This window comes from Oncorhynchus clarkii, chromosome 31 (assembly GCF_045791955.1).
Source record: "Oncorhynchus clarkii lewisi isolate Uvic-CL-2024 chromosome 31, UVic_Ocla_1.0, whole genome shotgun sequence".
Taxonomy (NCBI): domain Eukaryota; kingdom Metazoa; phylum Chordata; class Actinopteri; order Salmoniformes; family Salmonidae; genus Oncorhynchus; species Oncorhynchus clarkii.
Window position 1 is genome coordinate 42,938,491 of NC_092177.1, and position 24,146 is coordinate 42,962,636.

At 43.8% G+C, this 24,146-nt stretch overlaps 1 pseudogene; it reads right to left on the minus strand.

Moving 5' to 3' along the window:
• LOC139390657 (ATP-binding cassette sub-family C member 5-like) overlaps positions 1–24,146 on the minus strand; it is a 39,828-nt pseudogene that overhangs the window by 5,731 nt on the left and 9,951 nt on the right.

Below are 24,146 nucleotides of genomic sequence, written 5' to 3' on the forward strand. Positions count from 1 at the left end.
TTAGCCCAAACAGCTACCTCTTTCCCAACTGTATTTAATTTATTTATTTGTTTTGCTCCTTTGCACCCCATTATTTGTATTTCTACTTTGCACATTCTCCCATTGCAAAACTACCATTCCAGTGTTTTACTTGCTATATTGTATTTACTTTGCCACCATGGCCTTTTTTGCCTTTACCTTTACCTTCACCTTATTTGCTCACATTGTATATAGACTTGTTTATACTGTATTATTGACTGTATGTTTGTTTTACTCCATGTGTAACTGTGTCGTTGTATCTGTCGAACTGCTTTGCTTTATCTTGGCCAGGTCGCAATTGTAAATGAGAACTTGTTCTCAACTTGCCTACCTGGTTAAATAAAGGTAAAATAAATAAAAATAAAAATAAATAAAAATGTCTTAGTAAATACCAGGTAAACACCAGCGGGGAAATAGGACTATAAAATTAAACAGTACTGATGTAAAATGATACATGGGAATAAAGGATGGTGAGTATCTGAGCCTGTGCGACCCACAATGCTGATGGTCTCCTCTGGCAGGATGTTAAAGGAGAGCTTCTTGAGTACCAGTGGCAGGTTGTCCTGGTAACACATCTCCACGTCCTGGAAGGAGATCTGTCCCTTATCTGGCCAGCAGGGAGAAGGAGAGGATGTCCCACTGATCTGTCTTGGTGCCTCACCCTCCAAACTCTGACAGAATTTTTTAAATCCAATATCAAATCTTATTTTGTCACATGCGCTGAATACAACAGGTATTACAGACCTTACAGTGAAATGCTTACTTACAAGCCTTTAACCAACAATGCTTTAAGAAGTTAAGAAAAACAAGTGTACCGTAAAAAATTGAAAATAAAAGTAACAAATAATTAAACAGCAGCAGTAAAATAACAATAGCGAGGCTATATGTAGGGGGCAGACGGACAGAGTCAATGTGCGGGGGCACCGGTTAGTCAAGGTAATATGTACATGTAGATAGAGTTAAAGTGACTATGCATAGATAATAAATAGAGAGTAGCAGCAGCATACAAGAGGAGTCTGGGTAGCCCTTTGATTATCTGTTTAGGGGTAGAAGCTGTTAAGAAGCCTTTTGGACCTAAACTTGGCGCTCCAGTACCACTTGGCGTGCGATAGCAGAGAGAACAGTCTATGACTAGAGTGGCTGGAGTCTGACAATTTTTAGGGCCTTCCTCTGACACCACCTGGTATAGAAGTCCTGGATGGCAGGAAGCTTGGCCCCAGTGATGTACTGGGACGTACACACTACACACTACGTACACACTACTACTCTGTAGTGCCTTGCGGTCGGAGTCCGAGCAGTTGCCATACCAGGCAGTGATGCAACCAGTCAGGATGCTCTTGATGGTGCAGCTGTAGAACCTTTTGAGGAGCTGAGAACCCAGGCCAAATCTTTTCAGTCTCCTGAGAGGGAATTGGCTTTGTCATGCCTTCTTCACAACTGTCTTAGTGTGTTTGGACCATGAGTTTGTTGGTGATGTAGACACCAAGCAACATGAAGCTCTTAAACTGCTCCACTACAGCCCAGTCGATGAGAATGGGGGCGTGCTCGGTCCTCCTTTTCCTGTCGTCCACAATCATCTCCTTTGTCTTGATCACGTTGAGGGAGAGGTTTTTGTCCTGACACCACACGGCCAGGTCTCTGGCCTCCTCCCTATAGGCTGTCTGATTGTTGTCGGTGATCAGGCCTACCACTGTTGTATCATCGGCAAACTTGATGATGGTGTTGGAGTTATTACATGGCCATGCAGTCATGAGCGATCAGGGAGTACATTAGGGGACTGAGCATGCACCACTGAGGGGCCCCCGTGTTGAGGATCAGCGTGGCGGATGTGTTGTTACCTACCCTTACCACCTGGGGGCGGCCCGTCAGGAAGTCTAGGATCCAGTTGCAGCGGGAGATGTTTAGTCCCAGGGTCCTTAGCTTAGTGATGAGCTTTCAGGGCATTATGTTGTTGAACACTGAGCTGTAGTCTATTAATAGCATTCTCACATAGGAGTTCCTTTTGTCGAGGTGGGAAAGGGCAGTGTGGAGTGCAATAGAGATTGCATCTTCTGTGTATCTGTTGAGACGGTATGCAAATTGTAGTGGGTCTAGGGTTTCTGGGATAATGGTGTTGATGTGAGCCATAACCAGCCTTTCAAAGAAATGGATACAGACGTGAGTGCTACTGGTCGGTAGTCATTTTGGCAGCTTACCTTAGTGTTCTTGGGCACAGGGTGGTCTGCTTGAAACATGTTGGTATTACAGACTCAGTTTGAAAATATCAGTGAAGACACTTGTCAGTTAGTCAGCGCATGCGTGGAGTACACGTCCTGGTAATCTGTCTGTCCCTGAATGTTGACCTGTTTAAAGGTCTTACTCACATCGGCTACGGAGAGCGTGATCACAGTTGTCAGGAACAGCTGATGCTATCATGCATGTTTCAGTGTTACTTGCCTGAAAGCGAGCATTTAAGTAATTTAGCTGTGCTTCCTTTTGTAGTCTAATATTTTCCCAGCTCTGCCACATCCAACGGTCGTTGGAGCCGGTGTAGAACGATTCAATCTAGGTCCTGTATTGACGCTTTGCCTGTTTGATGGTTTGTCGGAGGGCATAGCGGGACTTCTTATAAACTTCCGGGTTTGGAGTCCCGCTTCTTGAAAGCGACAGCACTACCCTTTAGCTCAGTGCGGATGTTACCTGTAATCCATGGCTTCTGGTTGGGGTATGTATGTACAGTCACTGTGGGGACGACGTCATCGATGCACTTATTGATGAAGCCATGTGACTGATGTGGTGTACTCCTCAATGCCATCGGAAGAATCCCGGAACATGTTCCAGTCTGTGCTAGCAAAACAGTCCTGTAGTTTAGCATCTGCTTCATCTGACCACTTTTTTATTCACCGAGTCACTGGTGCTTGAGTGTTGAGTGTTGATCTCTGTAGCTCCAATCCCAAGAAGCGAAGCCACCTTTTTAACAGAACATTTATTTATAGATCTCCAAAAGCTTGTTGGCGCTATAAGAAAAAGTTTACCTTATGATGAGTGGTGTGAAACAGGTCCTATGATGTGTGACGGGCCACACACTGGGTTCTATATCTGCTTCCTGCTGGGATGTCATTGTGTTATTGGGATGTTGTGTTGGTGCACCGTACGCAGGAATGTGTATTGTGTATGTGTGCCTACTTGCGAGTATGCTGTCTCTGTGTAAGTGTTGTTGCTTCATCTGTGCTTGTGTCCTGCTGTGTTAAATCTATAGGTGTGTGTTTGTGTCAGACTCAGCATGTGTGTATTTTCGATTCAGCCACACATGGTTCAGCCAATCAACAACCTTCCCCCGACTGTTGGCAGCACTCCCTGGTGTCATTAGGCCTACCTACCTACCTTTATATAATGATTGATCCTCTCCACTGATGTGAAGCGAGTCTGTCTCTGACAGCAATCTCACAGTGAACTGAAAAAGACCAGTCAGCTGAAGAGGAGAGAGACAGAAGGAGATAGAGAAGAAAGCAAGAGAAGCGATAAGTCAATGATTAACACCCGCACACCCTATTACAATCAACCTAGACCCACGTCAACACTAGTGTTCATCCCAGTTTGCAATGATACCCTATGAATGAAGGAGCAGCACAAACCATAAACCTTTACGACCCCTATAGACAGACATGCTGATAAGGCTATACTTCTCCATTCAGCTCAATCAATTTCAATTCATAGTTCCCTAAGAGGGAGCTCCTTCCCACGCCTGTAGTAATCCCACAGTGAAATTATAAATAAGACATCAAAAAGCCTTAATACAAACCTTTCCATTAAAGGGGAAGTCAAAATAATTAAACCATAGTAAAGATAAACCCTAACATTGTGTGTGCATTTGCATGTGCGTACGTCCATGCGTGTGTGTGTGTGTGTGTGTGTGTACTTGCACGGCGTAGGATATGGCCAAGCCTGCATAAGCTGGGGGGATGTGATTGTGCATGAAAACGATGAGCAAGGCTACGGTGGTGATGAGAGTAATGCTGATCAGGTCCAGTCGAACAGCTAGCCAGGGCATAACACAGCTAAACAGGTAGTGGGAGGCCTGGTTGGTGTCTAGTAAAGCCTGGTACCTGAGATACACAGCGACAAACCACTAAGAACGGTTAGTAACAGTCAACAGACTAATAACAGACTTTGTGGAACAGAGCAATAACAGACTTAGTCAGAGTCAACGGGCAAATAACAGGGACTTGGCGAGAGTCAAAGGGCCAATAACAGGGACTTGGTGAGAGTCAAAGGGCCAATAACAGGGACTTGGTGAGAATCGAGGGAGGCCAGGCCAAACATGTTGAACCAAGGACACATGCATTAAAGGGATACTTTGGGATTTTGGCAATGATCATTTTTATGTCTCTGTCTAGTATGAAGGAAGTTAGAGGTAGTTTCGCGAGCCAATGCTAACTAGCGTCATTGCGAGGAACTTCCTTCAAAAATGTTTTATCCACGAGTTCATCTGACTTTGGAGGAGTAAATAAAGGGCCTCATTGCCAAAATTCCGAAGTATCCCTTTAAGGGGCTGGTAAACTGGACACGTACTGTGCTAGCCAGGATTCTACTCTCCTCACCTGTAAGCCTGCCTGGCACACATGGGTTTTAATGGGAGGCTGGCTTCCCTAACCAACTTGTATGATAGAGGCTAACCAGTACCCACATTAGCTCAGCAGAAATGAAATGCTACTTAACTCAAACTCCAAGAAATGTTACCTAGGGACGTTAACTCATTAATTGTGCCATTTGGTAGACTTCTGGTGGGCTAAGCTCATTGGAAATGAACTGTCAAAACCAATATCTTAACAGTGTTTGAACAAACGTCCTCAAATCAAATTGTATTTCTTACATTAGTACCCCAGATCATCTTAGGTTTCATTACATACAGTCGAGAAGAACTACTGAATATAAGATCAGCGTCAACTCACCATCAGTACGACCAAGAATATGTTTTTCGCGACGCGGATCCTGTGTTCTGCCTTTCACCCAGGACAATGGAGTGGATCCCATGCAGCGACCCAAAAAAACGACTCCGAAAAAGAGGGAAACGAGGCGGTCTTCTGGTCAGACTCCGGAGACGGGCACATCGTGCACCACTCCCTAGCATCCTTCTCGCCAATGTCCAGTGTCTTGACAACAAGGTTGATGAAATCCGAGCAAGGGTAGCATTCCAGAGGGACATCAGAGACTAACGTTCTTTGCTTCACGAAAACATGGCTCACTGGAGAGACGCTATCGGGGGCGGTGCAGCCAGCGGGTTTCTCCACGCATCGCGCCGACAGAAACAAACATCTTTCTGGTAAGAAGAGGGGCGGGGGCGTATGCCTTATGACTAACGAGACATGGTGTGATGAAAGAAACATACAGGAACTCAAATCCTTCTGTTCACCTGATTTAGAATTCCTCACAATCAAATGTAGACCGCATTATCTACCAAGAGAATTCTCTTCGATTATAATCACATATCCCCCCCCAAGCAGACACATCGATGGCTCTGAACAAACTTTATTTGACTCTTTGCAAACTGGAATCCATTTATCCGGAGACTGTATTCATTGTTGCTGGGGATTTTAACAAGGCTAATCTGAAAACAAGACTCCCAAAATGTTATCAGCATATCGATTGCGCAACCAGGGGTGGAAAAACCTTGGATCATTGTTACTCTAACTTCCGTGACGCATATAAGGCCCTGCCCCGCCCTCCTTTCGGAAAAGCTGACCACGACTCCATTTTGTTGATCCCTGCCTACAGACAGAAACTAAAACAAGAGGCTCCCGCGCCGAGGTCTGTCCAACGCTGGTCCGACCAAGCTGACTCCACACTCCAAGACTGCTTCCATCACGTGGACTGGGACATGTTTCGTATTGCGTCAGATAACAATATTGACGAATCCTGTGAGACAAAGGAAGTGTCTTCCTAGCAACGCTATATATTAGTGTACTGTTAGTGAGGCATACATTAAGTGTCTAACTATGAACGTTATATATTAGTTTACCACTAATGACAGATAAAGGGAGTGTCTTCTTATGAACACTATACACCAAGTATCCAAAACATTAGGAACATCTTCCTAATATTGAGTTGCCCTCAGAACAGCTTTAATTCGTTGGAGCATGGACTCTACAAAGTGTCGAAAGCGTTCCACAGGGATGATACCCTTGTTGACTCCAAATCTTCCTACAGTTGTTTCAAGTTGGCTGGATGTTCTTCGGGTGGTGGAAACATTTTTGATACACAAAGGAAACTGTTGATTGTGAAAACTCCAGCAGCGTCAGAGTTCTTGACACACACACACACACCGGTGTGCCTGGCACCTACTACCATACCCCGTTCAAAGGCACATACATCTTGTCTTGCAAATTCTGTTCTCACCTGTTCAAAAAGTCATCCCCTCTGCCATAGGCGTGAATGGTGGACAGCCCCTGGAGAGTGCTGGTGATGTGCGAGGTGAAAGGTGACTGGCTGATGTTCTCTCTACGCTTTAGTTCACGAATCAGAACCCTAGCCAGACAAACAGGAAGTGGAACGTCTATTACATATAAACATACCAGAGCACCACTTTAGGGATGGTAAAAAAAAGTACATTCACTCAGCATTTCTCGAATCTCTACTCTGTCTCTGTGACCCCCAGCCAACAATGTTGTTTGAGAACGAAACACCCTTTTTTCTACAACAGCCTTGTGAAATATCTAGGGATGGTGATCAAGGAGAGGATTGAGAAACACTGCGTTATACAGTTGAAGTGGGAAGTTTACATATAGTGGGGCAAAAAAGTATTTAGTCAGCCACCAATTGTGCAAGTTCTCCCACTTAAAAAGATGAGGCCTGTAATTTTCATAGGTACACTTCAACTATGACAGACAAAATGAGAAAAAGAAATCCAGAAAATCACATTGTAGGATTTTTTTAATGAATTTATTTGCAAATTATGGTGGAAAATAAGTATTTGGTCACCTACAAACAAGCAATATTTCTGGCTCACACAGACCTGTAACTTCTTCTTTAAGAGGCTCCTCTGTCCTGCACTCGTTACCTGTATTAATGGCACCTGTTTGAACTTGTTATCAGTATAAAAGACACCTGTCCACAACCTCAAACAGTCACATTCCAAACTCCACTATGGCCAAGCCCAAAGAGCTGTCAAAGGACACCAGAAACAAAATTGTAGACCTGCACCAGGCTGGGAAGACTGAATCTGCAATAGGTAAGCAGCTTGGTTTGAAGAAATCAACTGTGGGAGCAATTATTAGGAAATGGAAGACATACAAGACCAGTGGCTTCTTCCTTGTTTTACTGTGGATATAGATACTTTTGTACCTGTTTCCTCCAGCATCTTCACAAGGTCCTTTGCTGGTGTCCTGGGATTGATTTGCACTTTTCGCACCAAAGTACGTTCATCTCTAGGAGACAGAACGTGTCTACTTCCTGAGCGGTATGATGGCTGCGTGGTCCCATGGTGTTTATACTTACTATTGTTTGTACATATGTACTGGTACCTTCAGGCATTTGGAAATTGCTTCCAAGGATTAACCAGACTTGTGGAGGTCTACAATTATTTTTCTGAGGTCTTGGCTGATATCTTTTGATTTTCCCATGATGTCAAGGAAGGCACTGAGTTTGAAGTTAGGCCTTGAAATACATCTACAGGTACACCTTCAATAGACTCAAATTATGAGAAGCTTCTAAAGCCATGACATCATTTTCTGGAATTGTTTAACTTCTGACCCACTGAAATTGTGATAGTGAATTATAAGTGAAATAATCTGTCTGAGAACAATTCTTGGAAAAATGACTCATGTCATGCACAAAGTAGATGTCCTAACCGACTTGCAAAAAACTATAGTTTGTTAACAAGAAATTTGTGGAGGGGTGGAAAAACTAGTTTTAATGACTCCAATCCAAGTGCATGTAAACCTCCGACTTCAACTGTAACTCTAATGACGGTGTAGTTATCTGACAGGTTAGTGGACTATGATATGATGAGAGGACACAGGGAGTCAGAGTATAATTCTTCCCAGGACAACCATTTCCTGACAGGGCTCGTGCCATTTCTAGGCTCCGCTAGAATCATTTCTGATTTCTGTTTGATTTTATGAGCTGCACACCCACACAACCACAACTACGGCGCAAGTGAGAGGGGTTTATTGACAAAGGTGGGGTGGATTTCTACTTTTAGGTCCATAGATAGGATTGGCTGCACTTGTGAATAACAAATCTGTCCATAAATGAATCATCCCTTTTTCTCATAAAGCGGAGGGAAGGAGGCAGGAATAGGACAGAGCATGAAACAACATGACACTTGTCCTTGTTCTGAGGTTTTCTACACAAACATGTTTATGCAGTTGGTACTTTCATCTATCGATACCAACTGGCAAAGTAAACCACATTAACAAAGGAGACGTGTCCCAGATGGCACTCTATTCCCTTATAGTGCGGGCCTTGGTCATAGGTAGTGCACTAAATAGGGAATTAGGGTGCTTTTGGGGTTTGCTTATAAATGAGGTAACCAGTTTGATGCGATTCAGATGATTCATGTTGAATATCAAATCTCGAGAAGTCGTTGAGTTGTGACTTTGCACGCCATTTCATCATATTTCATTCTTCGCATTTATTTTTTCACGCATTGTGTGGTGGTAGGCTAGATGTGAACCACAAAAGCTGCACTTTTTATATCTTGTGAATCAAACATGGTTTTCTTCCCACTGATTTTGTATATTACCCAAAATACCTACAGAACCCTAATCCATCTCTACACTTCTTCTATTTTAATCAACACAAGTAGGCATGGACATTCACACACTCACAGCCAATCCTGCTCGTCTAAATCGATTGGTTGGAGCCTGACCTGGAGACAGGGTTGACAATGAGGAGGAAAGCTCCCAGGGGAAAGAGGGAGAGCAGAAACCAGGGCAATACGATGCACACCATGGCCAGGCAGAAAAGCACCACGGTCATGTTCTGGAGCAGCATCTCAGCATACATGGCCAGATGGACGTCCACTGTGGATGGAGAGGGAGAGAGAGATAGACAAAGAGATCGAGAGAGAAAGGGAGATAGAAAGAGATACAGAGAGGGAGAGAGAACTGTCAGATTGTTAGATTGTCTGTGATGTATGGGGACCTCAATGCGCTGAGTATGAAGTCAAGGCAAATCATTGGGTGTCTCACCCTCGTCCATGTCACAGGAGAAGCGGGTGAGGATGCGGCCCAGAGGTGTAGTGTCAAAGAAGCGCATGTGGCTCAGGATGAGGCGGTGGAATAGCTTGTTGTGGAGCACCGAGGCAGCCCGAACAGTGCACTGTCATACAGAAACACAGATGTGTTCAAACACAGAGCCAGACACAACATAAACATAACAAATACATCGAAACAGCCATAACTCTGGTAAACAGATTGTCGGGACTCAGGAAAGCTTTACCAAACACCCAGACGCAGCAAATGCAAAACATAACAGCAGTAGAGATTAGAGAATCGTTCCTAGCATACACAGCTATGTACACACACTAACACTCATATGACACATATGCTATGTTGCTAATGCTAGCTAGCTTGTTCTTGGATGCAAACATTGGTGAAATATCAGAACAATTCCGTGAACACAACAGCCAACTTGTGGAGGTCCTGTGAGCATTTGACCCAGAGTGCCATGACTTTCTATATGTGGAAAAGGTTAAAGAAACAAAAACAGATTTGACGGTCGCTTGGCAGTTGTTGTAGACTGAAATCGCCCACTCCGGCTCCAATGAGGACGAATGGCCTTCACTTGATATCCTGCAATGGTACTCTGGGCATTTTTCCACTATGCTAACCGTTCTGACCGCACTGACACATGGATTGACTTTTGGGGCGTACACAGCTACTTGCGAGAATATATTTCCCGCTTTGACAAACGTGTTCAGTCATGACAGAAGAAGCATGCTACACCCGAGGAAAGCTCAACAAATCCAGCTGGCATTTGAGGGGGATTTTACAAGAAGATTTCAGGGAGAACATTATGATCGATTACCCAGGAAGTCCCACAGAGCATCAAGGAGGCTGAAACTATTTTGTAAAGGTAAGAAAATCGAGCTGGTTGTTTTTTATCCAAATCTTGGTGGCATAATTTCAGCAAAAACCTAGGGTATGGGATGGCAAAATGACATCCTTAGCCAGTCTATAGGCCTACAGGTTTTCAATGGCATTGTAGGGCACCGTCCATGGTACCGATTGATACAAAGTTTCCTTCCTTATTCCTTTAATGTCCTTGTTTTTTGAGGTGGGAGTTGAGCAGGGTCTGTGTTTTGTTTACCTCTGAATCAGAAGACTGACTATACCGGCACACTTTACAGAGACAAAACAAGGGTTATGACACATTTTTTCATAATTTCGTACTGGACCAGGTACCTCTATTGTCATTTTAATCCATAGAGACGTGAAGGAGAAGCTCGTCGGATGTTGATCTCTTCTCAGCTGGGTCCTCATTTGGGACCCAAGGTCCTTGTTGTTAAGAGACTCTTTCTGCTCTTGCAGACGCTAACTACAGAGGCCAACAAGGCAGAGTAGAATAGTCCTGGAGTGCGAGACACAAAGTACACTCAATGTTCTAGGAATTTGAACTTATTGTGATATAGCGTAGAGCTGTGGCAGTCATGACATTTTCTCAGCCAGTTATTGTCATACACAAGACTGCCGAGTCTCACGGTAATTGATTGCAATTAACGTCACAAAAAATCCATTATTTATTTTAGTCAGGTCTAAAGAAACATTAGGATATGAAAAAAAAATATTTTAGAAAAACATAATATTAGTTGGCCTACATGGATGGCTATTCTCCATGCCATAGGCTGTAGATGTGTTCATTTAGCTGACAAGATATACTTCTAAGTCCCATTACATTTTATATTATATGATTTTATAGTAAGAATAATATGATTGAACTTCGCTGAATAAAACAGAAAATATATTTTTCCCATTCCGGAGAGAGTGCGCAAATGAAACGCCTATGTTGAGCGTAAAAGTGATCGTTTGAAAAAAGTAGTATACACTAGATTGAGTTATTTGGCAACTTTAGTTGTGAATGATACGAACCTCAATGTCTTAGAGACCAAAACATATATGGGCTGCACGATGCGGCTATAGGCTATTGATTTGAAAAAGTGGCAAACAAATTATTACTTCTGGCTGCACAGCTGTTCTCTTATCAATTGATCAAATGTTCACCCATCAGACTATTCTCAATTTAATCGAGTCTTCACTCGCTAATAAACTCAGCAAAAAAAGAAACACCCCTTTTTCAGGACCCTGTTTTTCAAAGATAATTCGTAAAAATCCAAATAACTTCACAGATCTTCATTGTAAAGGGTGTAAACACTGTTTCCCATGCTTGTTCAATGAACCATAAACAATTTATGAACACGTTAAGACGCTAACAGCTTACAGATGGTAGGGAATTAAGGTCACAGTTATGAAAACTTAGGACACTAAAGAGGCCTTTCTCCTTTCTACTGACTATGAAAAGCACAAACAGAAAGATGCCCAGGGTCCCTGCTCATCTGTGTGAACGTGCCTTAGGCATGCTGCAAGGAGGCATGAGGACTGCAGATGTGGCAACTGTGAGACGTACTGTGAGACGCCAAAGACAGCAATACAGAGAGACAGGACGGACAGCTGATCGTCCTCACAGTGGCAGACCACGTGTAAGATGGAGGATCGGTACCTCCGAACATCACACCTGCGGGACAGATACAGGATGGCAACAACAACTCCCCGAGTTACACCAGGAACGCACAATCCCTCCATCAGTGCTCAAACTGTTCGCAATAGGATGAGAGAGGCTGGACTGAGGGCTTGTAGGCCTGTTGTAAGGCAGGTCCTCACTGGCAACAATGTCGCCTATGGGCACAAACTCACTGTCGCTGGACCAGACAGGACTGGCAAAAAGTGCTCTTCACTGACGAGTCGCGGTTTTGTCTCACAATATGCGGTAGGCTATGTATTGTATAGGCACAATCATACACCTATGCGTATACATAAACTCCACTGTGCATATGCGTATTTTGAAATAATCATCACCTTAGAAAATGCTGTCCATTTTGTTGTGTTACACTTTGAAACAACATCCACAACGACCATGATTTACATTTCTTTCTTCAAATTGATCTGAGCTGCAAAATCTGGACCCCTACAAATCAGCTGGGCTAGACAATCTGGACCCTCTAAAATTATCCGCCGCAATTGTTGCAACCCCTATCACTAGCCTGTACAACCTCTTTCGTATCATCTGAGATCCCTAAAGATTGGAAAGCTACCGCGGTCATCCCCCTCTTCAAAGGGGGAGACACTCAAGACCCTAACTGTTACAGACCTATATCTATCCTACCCTGCATTTCTAAAGTCTTCGAAAGCCAAATTTACAAACAGATCACCGACCATTTCGAATCCCACCGTACCTTCTCCGCTATGTAATCTGGTTTCCTAGCTGGTCATGGGCGCACCTCAGCCACGCTCAAGGTCCTAAACGAAATCATAACCGCCATCGTGCAGTTATGACGATGCCTGTGCAGCCGTCTTCATCAACCTGGCCAAGGCTTTCGACACTGTCAATCACAGCATTCTTATCGGTAGACTCAGCCTTGGTTTCTCAAATGACTGCCTCGCCTGGTTCACCAACTACTTTTTGGATGGAGTTCAGTGTGTCAAATCGGAGGGCCTGTTGTCCGGACCTCTGGCAGTCTCTATGGGGTTGCTAGTGTTCAATTCTCGGGCCGACTCTTTTTCTCTGTATACATCAATGATTTCGCTCTTGCTGCTGGTGAGTCTGATCCACCTCTACGCAGACGACACTATTCTGTATACTTCTGGCCCTTCTTTGGACACTGTTAACAACCCTCTAGATGATCTTCAATGCCATACAACTCTCCTACCGCGGCCTCCAACTGCTATTCAATTCAAGTAAAACTAAATGCATGCTCTTCAACCGATTGCTGCCTGCACCTGCCCGCCCGTCCAGCATCACTACTCTGGACGGTTCTGACGTAGAATACGTGGACAACTACAAATACCTAGGTGTCTGGTTAGACTGTAAACTCTCCTTCCAGACTCACATCAAACATCTCCAATCCAAAGTTAAATCTAAAATTGGCATAACAAAGCATCCTTCACTCATGCTGCCAAACATACCCTCGTAAAACTGACCATCCTACCGATCCTCGACTTTGGCGATGTCATTTATAAAATAGCCTCCAATACCCTACTCAATAAATGGGATGCAGTCTATCACAGTGCCATCTCTTTTTCTGAAACTGGAAACACTTATCTCCCTCACTAGCTTTAAGCACCAGCTGTCAGAGCAGCTTACAGATTACTGCACCTATACATTTCCCATCTATAATTTAGCCCAAACAACTACCTCTTTCCCTATTGTATTTATTTTATTTATTTATTTAGCTCCTTTGCACCCTATTATTTGTATTTCTACTTTGCACATTCTTCCACTGCAAATCTAGCATTCCAGTGTTTTACTTGCTTTACTTTTATCTTGGTCAGGTCGTAATTGTAAATAAGAACTTGTTCTCAACTACCTGATTAAATAAAGGTGAAATAAAATATATATTTTTTAAACTTTATGTTTATTGTGGCAAAGCATGATATAAGCACAATTTAATTCAAATGCAAGAACCCCGGAAAATGTTTCCCCATTGTTAATTTCAACTGCCCCCTGGCGCCAGGCCTGGTCACTGTGCTGTTAAGCAAGTGGAATGTTTCTTGTGTCAGCCCATCTGTCAACGACTCATACATAAATGAATGTCTGGCAGGCTGACACAGAAAGGTTATGACCGTATGTCTAAGTTAACTCAATGAAAAACGTCTGGCCAATTGTACAGAAATTACTTTTGGCAGGAGAAAACACAGTAAATCCATTAATGGAATATCCAACACCCACACATTCACGTCACAGCTAGGGGTAAAAAAATAAGATTAGCCATCTTTGGAAAGTTAGTGGCACACAATTACGTGGGGACATGACCTCTGTAATGGGCTGTCAGAAAAGTTTAGCAAAGGAAAGGGGACATATATCCAAATGGACTGGGAAACACAGAGGCGCACGCGCACACAGAGGCACGCACGCGCACACAGAGGCACGCACGCGCACACAGAGGCACGCACGCACACACACAGAGGCACGCACGCACACACACAGAGGCACGCACGCACACACACAGAGGCACGCACGCACACACAGAGGCACACACAGAGGCATGAACGTGCACACACACAGAGGCGCACACGCACGCAGAGGCGCACACGCACGCAGAGGCGCACACGCACGCAGAGACACAGAGGCACAGAGGCACACACACACAAATTATAGTAGAGCAACTCATGAAAACGGCTGAAAGAATAAGACAATTAGAGGGAGTCAAGGTTCTACCACAACCACTTTGCACCGCTTTCCTTTGAAAGGGCCTGAGTGTTAATCAATGAAAACCTGATTACGTTCCAAATGGTACCCTATGAGCTCGTCAAAAGTAGTGCACCATACAGGGAATAGGGTGCCATTTGGGAAGCACCCAGTGATGCACTCTCCTTTGACATGCCAATGAATGGTCAGGACATCGAGATGGGAGAACAATCCACAAGAACCACTCTAAAAGACATTTGAGCTTGACCTTGACAAACACTAGCCCCCTCATTGTCTTCAGGAAGAGAGCGGCTCCCATGGTCAGCACATAAACTCTTGAGTAGTATTGAACATGAGGGTTGAGCCTCATGCTATCGTTTGCCAACGCTGCCACTGTTTCTTTGGTTTTGTTCTCCAGGATTAAATGTGTTCTGAGAGCAGATGAGAGCAACAAATCCCCATGAAGGAAACACACACAGGGCCGCCTCGGAAAAAACAGAATTTATATCTAATGAATGAGATAAATAAAACAAAGTCAGCTGAGTACTGAGTCCAAGATAGAATACATGAAAGAAGCAGCCATTCGAATGATGTCGCTATTCCAAACGCATTCTTCAAATCTGACATGGACGACAGCTTTGCAGCACAACTGTTTCTCGGTGGCTCGTCCCTTGTTTTAATTATGTTTACCGCATTTCTTTTTTAATTACTCGTGTTAAGATTAATGCTCTCACTTTCCCCAATACAACTCAGTGATGCGCAGAAGTCGTTTTTCTTGTGGTTGACATAGCCTCTACAGTGTACTGAGACATCCCTCTCAAGGTAGGCAGAAGTTGCCCTTTGCCACCTTTTTTTCATTCTAATGTTTCTAATAAGGATTGGGGGTATGGTAAACTGACCCTAATTGTGTGTCTGTGTGTAAGGCCATCATTTTGATCGAGTGGATCATCATTTGAATCCAGTGGATGATCATTTGGATCCAGTGCAAAATATAAAATAAATCACCCCGCTGCCCTGGCGGATCCAGTAGCTCAGCCACCAGTTACTGAAGGTGATGCAGCCGGTGGTGAAGAGGAAGAGGTTGATGAAGGCACAAGGGCCTCCAGCTGCTTTGATGAAGGCCTTGTACACATCCCAGGCCACAGCGTCAGAGCCCTTCTCCTCCGCTTTCATGAGCTGGTCTGGAGAGTAAAGAGCAGGAAAGAAAGGCGGGAAGGAGGGAAGAAGAAAGAAAGGAATAAAAGAGACCCATGTGAGTCATTTCCTTATTTCAAGCCCCAAAACTGTTTGAGGGAACACATTAACACATTCTATCCATAGCGGTCGAGTCTCACCTTTCTGTTTCTCCATCGTAGGTCTGGCGACTTTAGCGACAATTGCGGTGGACTCAACCTTCCCCCCCCCCCCCCCTTTCCTTATTTTTCAGGTTATTTTTCACCAGGTTCTAGGGAAAAAAGCCAGAGAGAGCTACAGCATAAGACTCCACAAATCCTGGCGAAGCCATAACAATGGCCAGTAAGTAATTTAAACAGACATCGGTGACAGGGTCTTTAGCGGTGCGACACCGGTAAATCAATGCACGCATAAATAATGAAAGTCCTTGTATACGCTAACATTTCCCAGCCACCCACTTGGCTTCTCCCGTCTCATGAATTATGCAGGATGGATGTATGATGTCATTGTGTAAAGAGGGATGAAAGGTGTTTTTACATAAAGGAGAGCTGGAGCTGGACTAGCCTGGTCCCAGATCAGTTTGTGCTGTCTTGCCTAGTCATAGATCTGTTAGTAAAACAGCACAAACAGATATGTGACCAGGCTAGTTGGACGTGCGCCGTGTGGATGGCATTACCTTCTGCTGTACACTGTTTAAGGGGTGGCGTAGTCACTGTCTCTTCCCATGAGCTGGTTGTGGGTGCCATGCTCTGCAATCTGCCCTTCCTTCATCAGAATCACGTCGTCACACTCTGCCAGGTACTGAGAGAGTGTCAACACCAGTGATATATGTGATTCTCCTGTTGCAGAATCCTGGGATATAGTATGTTCCTCTATATTTCTATATGGCTCCTTTTCCTCAGCTTTCTCTATTCAGGCCAAATTCTTGTGATCCTTAACTTAGCCAAAATACATACATGTCAATGAGAGATTTGCACAATGATCACTGAGCTACTGTATCTACAGTGGAGCAAAAATGTATTTAGTCAGCCACCAATTGTGCAAGTTCTCCCACTTAAAATGATGAGGCCTGTAATTTTTTTTAGGTAAGCAGCTTGGTTTGAAGAAATCAACTGTGGGAGCAATTATTAGGAAATGGAAGACATACAAGACCACTGATAATCTCCCTCGATCTGGGGCTCCACGCAAGATCTCACCCCGTGGAGTCAAAATGATCACAAGAACAGTGAGCAAAAATCCCAGAACCACACGGGGGGACCTAGTGAATGACCTGCAGAGAGCTGGGACCAAAGTAACAAAGCCTACCATCAGTAACACACTACGCCGCCAGGGACTCAAATCCTGCAGTGCCAGACGTGTCCCCCTGCTTAAGCCAGTACATTTCCAGGCCCGTCTGAAGTTTGCTAGAGAGCATTTGGATGATCCAGAAGAAGATTGGGAGAATGTCGTATGGTCAGATGACACCAAAATATAACTTTTTGGTAAAAACTCAACTCGTCGTGTTTGGAGGACAAAGAATGCTGAGTTGTATCCAAAGAACACCATACTTACTGTGAAGCATGGGGGTGGAAACATCATGCTTTGGGGCTGTTTTTCTGCAAAGGGACCAGGACGACTGATCCGTGTAAAGGAAAGAATGAATGGGGCCATGTATCGTGAGATTGAGTGAAAATCTCCTTCCATCAGCAAGGGCATTGAAGATGAAACGTGGCTGGGTCTTTCAGCATGACAATGATCCCAAACACACCGCCCGGGCAACGAAGGAGTGGCTTCGTAAGAAGCATTTCAAGGTCCTGGAGTGGCCTAGCCAGTCTCCAGGTCTCAAACCCATAGAAAATCTTTGGAGGGAGTTGAAAGTCTGTGTTGCACAGCAACAGCCCCAAAACATCACTGCTCTAGAGGAGATCTGCATGGAGGAATGGGCCAAAATACCAGCAACAGTGTGTGAAAACCTTGTGAAGACTTACAGAAAACGTTTGACCTCTGTCATTGCCAACAAAGGGTATATAACAAAGTATTGAGATAAACTTTTGTTATTGACCAAATACTTATTTTCCACTTTAATTTGCAAATAAATTCATTAAAAATCCTAAAATGTGATTTTTCTGGATTTTGTTTCTCATTTTGTCTGTCATAGTTCAAGTGTACCTATGATGAAACATATGATTACAGGCCTCTCATCTTTTTAAGTGGGAGAACTTGCACAATTGGTGGCTGACTAAATACTTTTTTGCCCCACTGTATATAGGAGAAAGCAAAGTCTAGATAGGGTTTTTCTCATTTCCTTTCAGTAGTAGTCCTTTCAGACTAAGCATCCCAAAGATATACAAAAGAGACTAGCTATGAAAGCCCATTCAGATCATTAATGCATTATGCAGGAATAAAACCATGTCAGATGACGTCGCCATATTACACATATTTGCTGCAAATCATTCTGAATCTCACATCATTCAGATGATCCGTAGCTCATTTTACCTGAAGCTGCTGTGTGACAAAGATGGTCTTGCCCTTGGACACTGTGCGGATGTCGTTGTGGAAGAGCTGAGAGCCCACGTGGGTGTCCACAGCACTGAGAGGATCATCTAGGAGTAGAATGGGTCGCTCGCTGTACAGGGCACGTGCTGGGCTTACCCGCTGGCGCTGCCCGCCACAGGTTGGCACCCCTCTCCCCGATCTAGAGTGAGAACATTGAGACAATGTTAACAAAATGTATCAAGGATTATTTCTCAATACATGGGCATCATAGGCCAGAACAGATAAGGACATAAAGATAGTATTTTATGAGAAAACACAAGTGTTTATGTAACTACAGTGCACCCCAAAACATTCCATCTATAAACGCATGTACTACTTACTAGCCTTGTACATAGTTATTCCACTTTCTGCTACTTTGGTATACTGTAAGGTCTATGCATTGTACAGTGTGGCCATAGTTCATATTGAGAGGATATCCAACAGAGAGATGTAATAGAGGTCTGATACATACCTCAGTCATATCCCCATAGGGCAGCTCTGTCAGATCAGGGATCAGGCAGCAGGCATTGAGCACAGAATTATACCTAATAAGGAAACACTGCCAAGGACATGAGTTAACATGAGAGGGAAACAGTCATTGTCGAGAGAAATGAGTAAGCCATGAGTTCGAAATGTCTTTGGCCCTTGTCAATGTGAAACTATCAAACTATGACATCCAAATGTGGTTTGTCATGGACTACAGACAATTAGCTGTTGATTTTATATACACAAAATCAATCAATCTTACTTGTCTTCATCATATCCTTTTCCAAACAGGACGTTCTCTCTCAGTGAGTCGTTGAGGATTCAGGCCTGTTGAGCGACATACACAATGCCGCCACTGGCTGCCACGTTGCCCTCCAGCAGGGTCATCTGTTGAACACCAGGGATAAGACTCATGTTAATACATACTAGAGGTAAAGCTGACCTGGGCCAAAAGTCAAATACTTTCGGGGAAATACTTGAGCAGCGTTTGACTTCCTTTTCCCAGTACAATGGAATAGTCCCAAAAGTGCGAATTTCAGGCTTAGTCAAACACACCTCAAATGCTTTCAAAAAATCTAATCAAATTTTATTTGTCACATACACATGGTTAGCAGATGTTAATGCGAGTGTAGCGAAATGCTTGTGCTTCTAGTTCCGACAATGCAGTAATAACCAACAAGTAATCTAGCTAACAATTCCAAAACTACTACCTTATAGACACAAGTGTAAGGGGATAAAGAATATGTACATAAAGATATATGAATGAGTGATGGTACAGAGCGGCATAGGCAAGATACAGTAGATGGTATTGAGTGCAGTATATACATATGAGATGAGTATGTAAACAAAGTGGCATAGTTAAAGTGGCTAGTGATACATGTATTACATAAAGATGCAGTAGATGATATAGAGTACAGTATATACGTATACATATGAGATGAATAATGTAGGGTATGTAACATTATATTAGGTAGCATTGTTTAAAGTGGCTAGTGATATATTTTACATCATTTCCCATCAATTCCCATTATTAAAGTGGCTGGAGTTGAGTCAGTGTGTTGGCAGCAGCCACTCAATGTTAGTGGTGGCTGTTTAACAGTCTGATGGCCTTGAGATAGAAGCTGTTTTTCAGTCTCTCGGTCCCAGCTTTGATGCACCTGTACTGACCTCGCCTTCTGGATGATAGCGGGGTGAACAGGCAGTGGCTCGGGTGGTTGTTGTCCTTGATGATCTTTATGGCCTTCCTGTGACATCGGGTGGTGTAGGTGTCCTGGAGGGCAGGTAGTTTGCCCCCGGTGATGCGTTGTGCAGACCTCACTACCCTCTGGAGAGCCTTACGGTTGTGGGCGGAGCAGTTGCCGTACCAGGCGGTGATACAGCCCGACATGCTCTCTATGCTCTCAATTGTGCATCTGTAGAAGTTTGTGAGTACTTTAGGTGACAAGCCAAATTTCTTCAGCCTCCTGAGGTTGAAGAGGCGCTGCTGCGCCTTCTTCACAATGCTGTCTGTGTGGGTGGACCAATTCAGTTTGTCTGTGATGTGTACGCCGAGGAACTTAAAACTTACTACCCTCTCCACTACTGTTCCATCGATGTGGATAGGGGGGTGTTCCCTCTGCTGTTTCCTGAAGTCCACAATCATCTCCTTAGTTTTGTTGACGTTGAGTGTGAGGTTATTTTCCTGTCTGGTTTGTAGGGGAATCCCCCAGTAAGCTGGTGATATTTGAAGGCCAATGATCTAGATCCTCACCTGTCCCAGTAGAGCAGACAGAAGCTCTTTCCACTCCCCACACCTCCACAGATTCCTACCAGCGTCCCCTGCAGATTAGAATGATACCAGTGATGTAATATTATGTATTTGTATTGAAATGCACTCAGTCAATTTAAAAGGAAAGAAGTGCAAAGTTGTGGTACAGCCTTGACTCCCTATAATTGTCTACTCTTTCAGCCGCTCTCTTTTTTCCAAGAGTTGAACTACCATTTTTCTGTCCAGTGCCAGTGACTCAATGCTTTAGAGTGTGTTTGTGCATGTGTATATTTGTAAATGAGCCGTTTACCTTCTTGACGCACAGATCGATTCGATGCCGGGTCTTGTGCAGCGGCGGGCGGGTGGTGGAGCTCTGGGTGGAGGAGATGGTGCTCTGGGGGCTCTCCTGTTCCATGTGGGTGAGGAGCTTTTGTCCGTTGGGACTCTCGTTGTTCCCCTTGACCTTCTCTGCAATGATATACAGGCTCAGTTTCTCCTTGCGCAGTACACGTCGCATCCCGCCTCTTTTCTTCTTGTGGACAGTGATGGCTTTGGTGGGAGCTTTGGCCTTCTCCCAAGCCAACGTGGCATCACGGAACTCCACTGAATTCATAGGGCTGTCCGTTTTGGCCATCACAACCTCTCGGTCCTCCATCAAAAAGAGTCTCTGTTGACACAGATATGATAAGATGGACATTGAAAATTTGCATGAGGAGCTGATTAATTAATATGTCCATTTTGAAGTGCTGACAACAGTCCTTGCTGACTGAACGCTAGCTGACTTCGTGCCACAATCATTCCCAATTTTTGTACAACGATCTCGTCTGTCTTGTTTCTACCCAAAATCGGTTGACTGCCACAGAACCCTTGATAAAGCTTGTACAGCCAAGAGCGTGACCTTGAGGGCAAAGGTCATTGAGTTGAAGACTGCGACAACGGTGAAGGCCTGAAAGGAGCAGAGGGAGAAGGGGTCCAGCATAGTTCATTTAGTGAAATTCCACCTCTTTAAAAGCTTCTATGAATTTTATACAAACATCAACAAAAGCTACCGGTAGCTATTCAAAGCAATGAAAAGAGCACTCAGTTCCTGAAAAAGCACTTAATTCTTTAAAAGCTATTGACAGAGGGGCTTACCTGGGCTGCAGTGAGGTCATAACCCAAGGTCACGTGTAGAGTGAATGTGCAGACACTGGAAATCACCACGAATATGGGAGCCACGCCCACTGTGAGGCTCTGAACATAACCAGCCCTCTCCAATATCCCTCTCTCCTCTGAACACAGACAGAGACAGAGACAGAGACAGAGATAGAGACAGAGACAGAGACAGAGACAGAGACAGACAGTGAGAGCTCATCTTGTATTACCACTAGAGTCTTTCAGGAACTTAGTCTGACACTGTACTTTTTTTATTCATCCTCAAACAACATTAGAGACACACTTACAGACATGGATAGAAATAAAAGAGACATGTTGGGCCTCGCGGCCATAAATGGTATAAAATGTACTTTTAAAATTGTGGGCCATTGGCAGCTGTCCCAGTCAAGTGCCCGTCTTGCCCTCCTTGTGTTCATGTATGTGTACATCTCCCAAATGTACAGTACCTTGTCAAAAGTTTGAACACCTACTCATTCAAGGGTTTTTCTTTATTTTTAGTATTTTCTACATTGCAGAATAATAATGAAGACATCAAAACTATGAAATAACACATATGGAATCATGTAGTAACCAAAAAAAAGTGTTAAACTCTTCAAAGTAGCCACCCTTTGCCTTGACAGCTTTGCACACCCTTGGCTCTCAACCAGCGTCACCTGGAATGCTTTTCAAACAGTCTTGAAAGAGTTCCCACATATGCTGAGCACTTGTTGGCTGCTTTTCCTTCACTCTGCGGTCCAACTCATCCCAAACCATCTCGATTGGGTTAAGGTCAGGTGATTGTGGAGGACAGGTCATCTGATGCAGCACTCCATCACTCTCCTTCTTGGTCAAATAGCCCTTACACAACAAATGATAGTGGGACTAAGTGCAAATCAGATGGGATGGCGTGTCGCTGCAGAATGCTGTGGTAGCCATGCTGGTTATGTGTGCCATTAATTCTAAATAAATCACAGACAGTGGCACCAGCAAAGAACCCCCACACCATCCCACCTCCTCCTCCACGCTTCACATGTGGAACCGCACATGTGGAGATCATCCGTTCACCTATCCTGCGTCTCACAAAGACACGGCAGTTAGAGCAACAACATTTTTTGGGGGACTCATCCACCTGTCAAATGTCTATTGCTTGTGTTTCTTGGCCCAGGCAAGTCACTTATTATTATTTGTGTCCTTTAGTAGTGGTCTCTTTGCAGCAATTTGACCATGAAGGCCTGATTCACGCAGTCTCCTCTGAACAGTTGATGTTGAGATGTGTCTGTTACTTGAACTCTGTGAAGCATTTATTTGGGCTGCAATTTCTGAGACTGGTTACTCTAATGAACTTATCCTCTGCAGCAAAGGTAACTCTGGGTCTTCCATTCCTGTGGCGGTCCTCATGAGTGCCAGTTTCATCATAGCGCTTTATGGTTTTTGCGACTGCACTTGAAGAAACTTTCAAAGTTCTCAATATGTTCCATATTGACTGACCTTCATGTCTTAAAGTAATGACTAGGACTGTTGTTTCTCTTTGCTTATTTGAGCTGTTCTTGCCATAATATGGACTTAGTTTTTTACCAAATAGAGCTATCTTCTGTATACCTCCCCCACTTTGTCACAACACAACTAATTTGCTCAAACGCATTAAGGAGGAAAGAAATTCTACAAATTAACTTTTAGGAAGGCACACCTGTTAACTGAAATGCCTTCCAGGTGACTACCTCATGAAGCTGGTTGAGAGAATGCCAAGAGTATGCAAAGCTGCCATCAAGGCAAAGGGTAGCTATTTGAAGAATCTCAAATGGGGGGGGGATGCCTTAATCGACATCCATGTCTTCGGCGCCCAGAGAACAGTGGGTTAACAGCCTTGCTCAGGGGGCAGAATGACAGATTTGTCCTTTTTTTACCTTGTCAGCTCAGGGATTCAATCCAGCAGCCTTCCACTTACTGGCCCAATGCTCTAACCACTAGGCTACCTGCCGTCTATTTTTATCAGCAGGTGTAATATGGATGTCAATGAACAATAACTAATGAAGATAATGATATCACAACTCTTGATATTAAACAACTGATGTCTCTTAAGATGAACGTCCAATTAATTATCATAATAATAGGTATGATTATTATCATCATCATCATCCAAACGGACGACTGATATGAGGATGAGTCCCACCTGTCTAATTACAATCATGTTTAAAAGCACCAAACGCTTCTTATCAACAATGTAAGGAAGAGCCTCGTGAGAAATGGCCCCATCTAATTCTTCAATCTCCTCTAAGTGGAACAACCCTCTGCAGGTCTTTAGGTATCAAAGAGCTTTAAACACTTTTTTAATTAACCTTGGGGCGCAGGGATTAATTCAGGGCTTGCGTAATGCTGGAGAACAGGGAGGGAATCTAAGCCAATGGAATCTAATGGGAACGGAGTTTTCGGATCAATTGCGGGGATGATTCTAATTTGAATTGATGATTGGAGGATTTAATGAAACTAATGTGTTTCAGGTAATGGGTTGAATTTATTGGACTGACTGGAATTGAATTGGCCTAACCGAGAGGAAAATGTCAATATTAGTCAAATTAAGGAGGTACAAATAGAAGAAGAGGCACATTCTCAGTTGGAAATAATTACCTTAATCCAGATGCAAAACAGGAAGTGAGTCACTTATTATGATTTTTGCTGAGTCACAGGCCCTGTG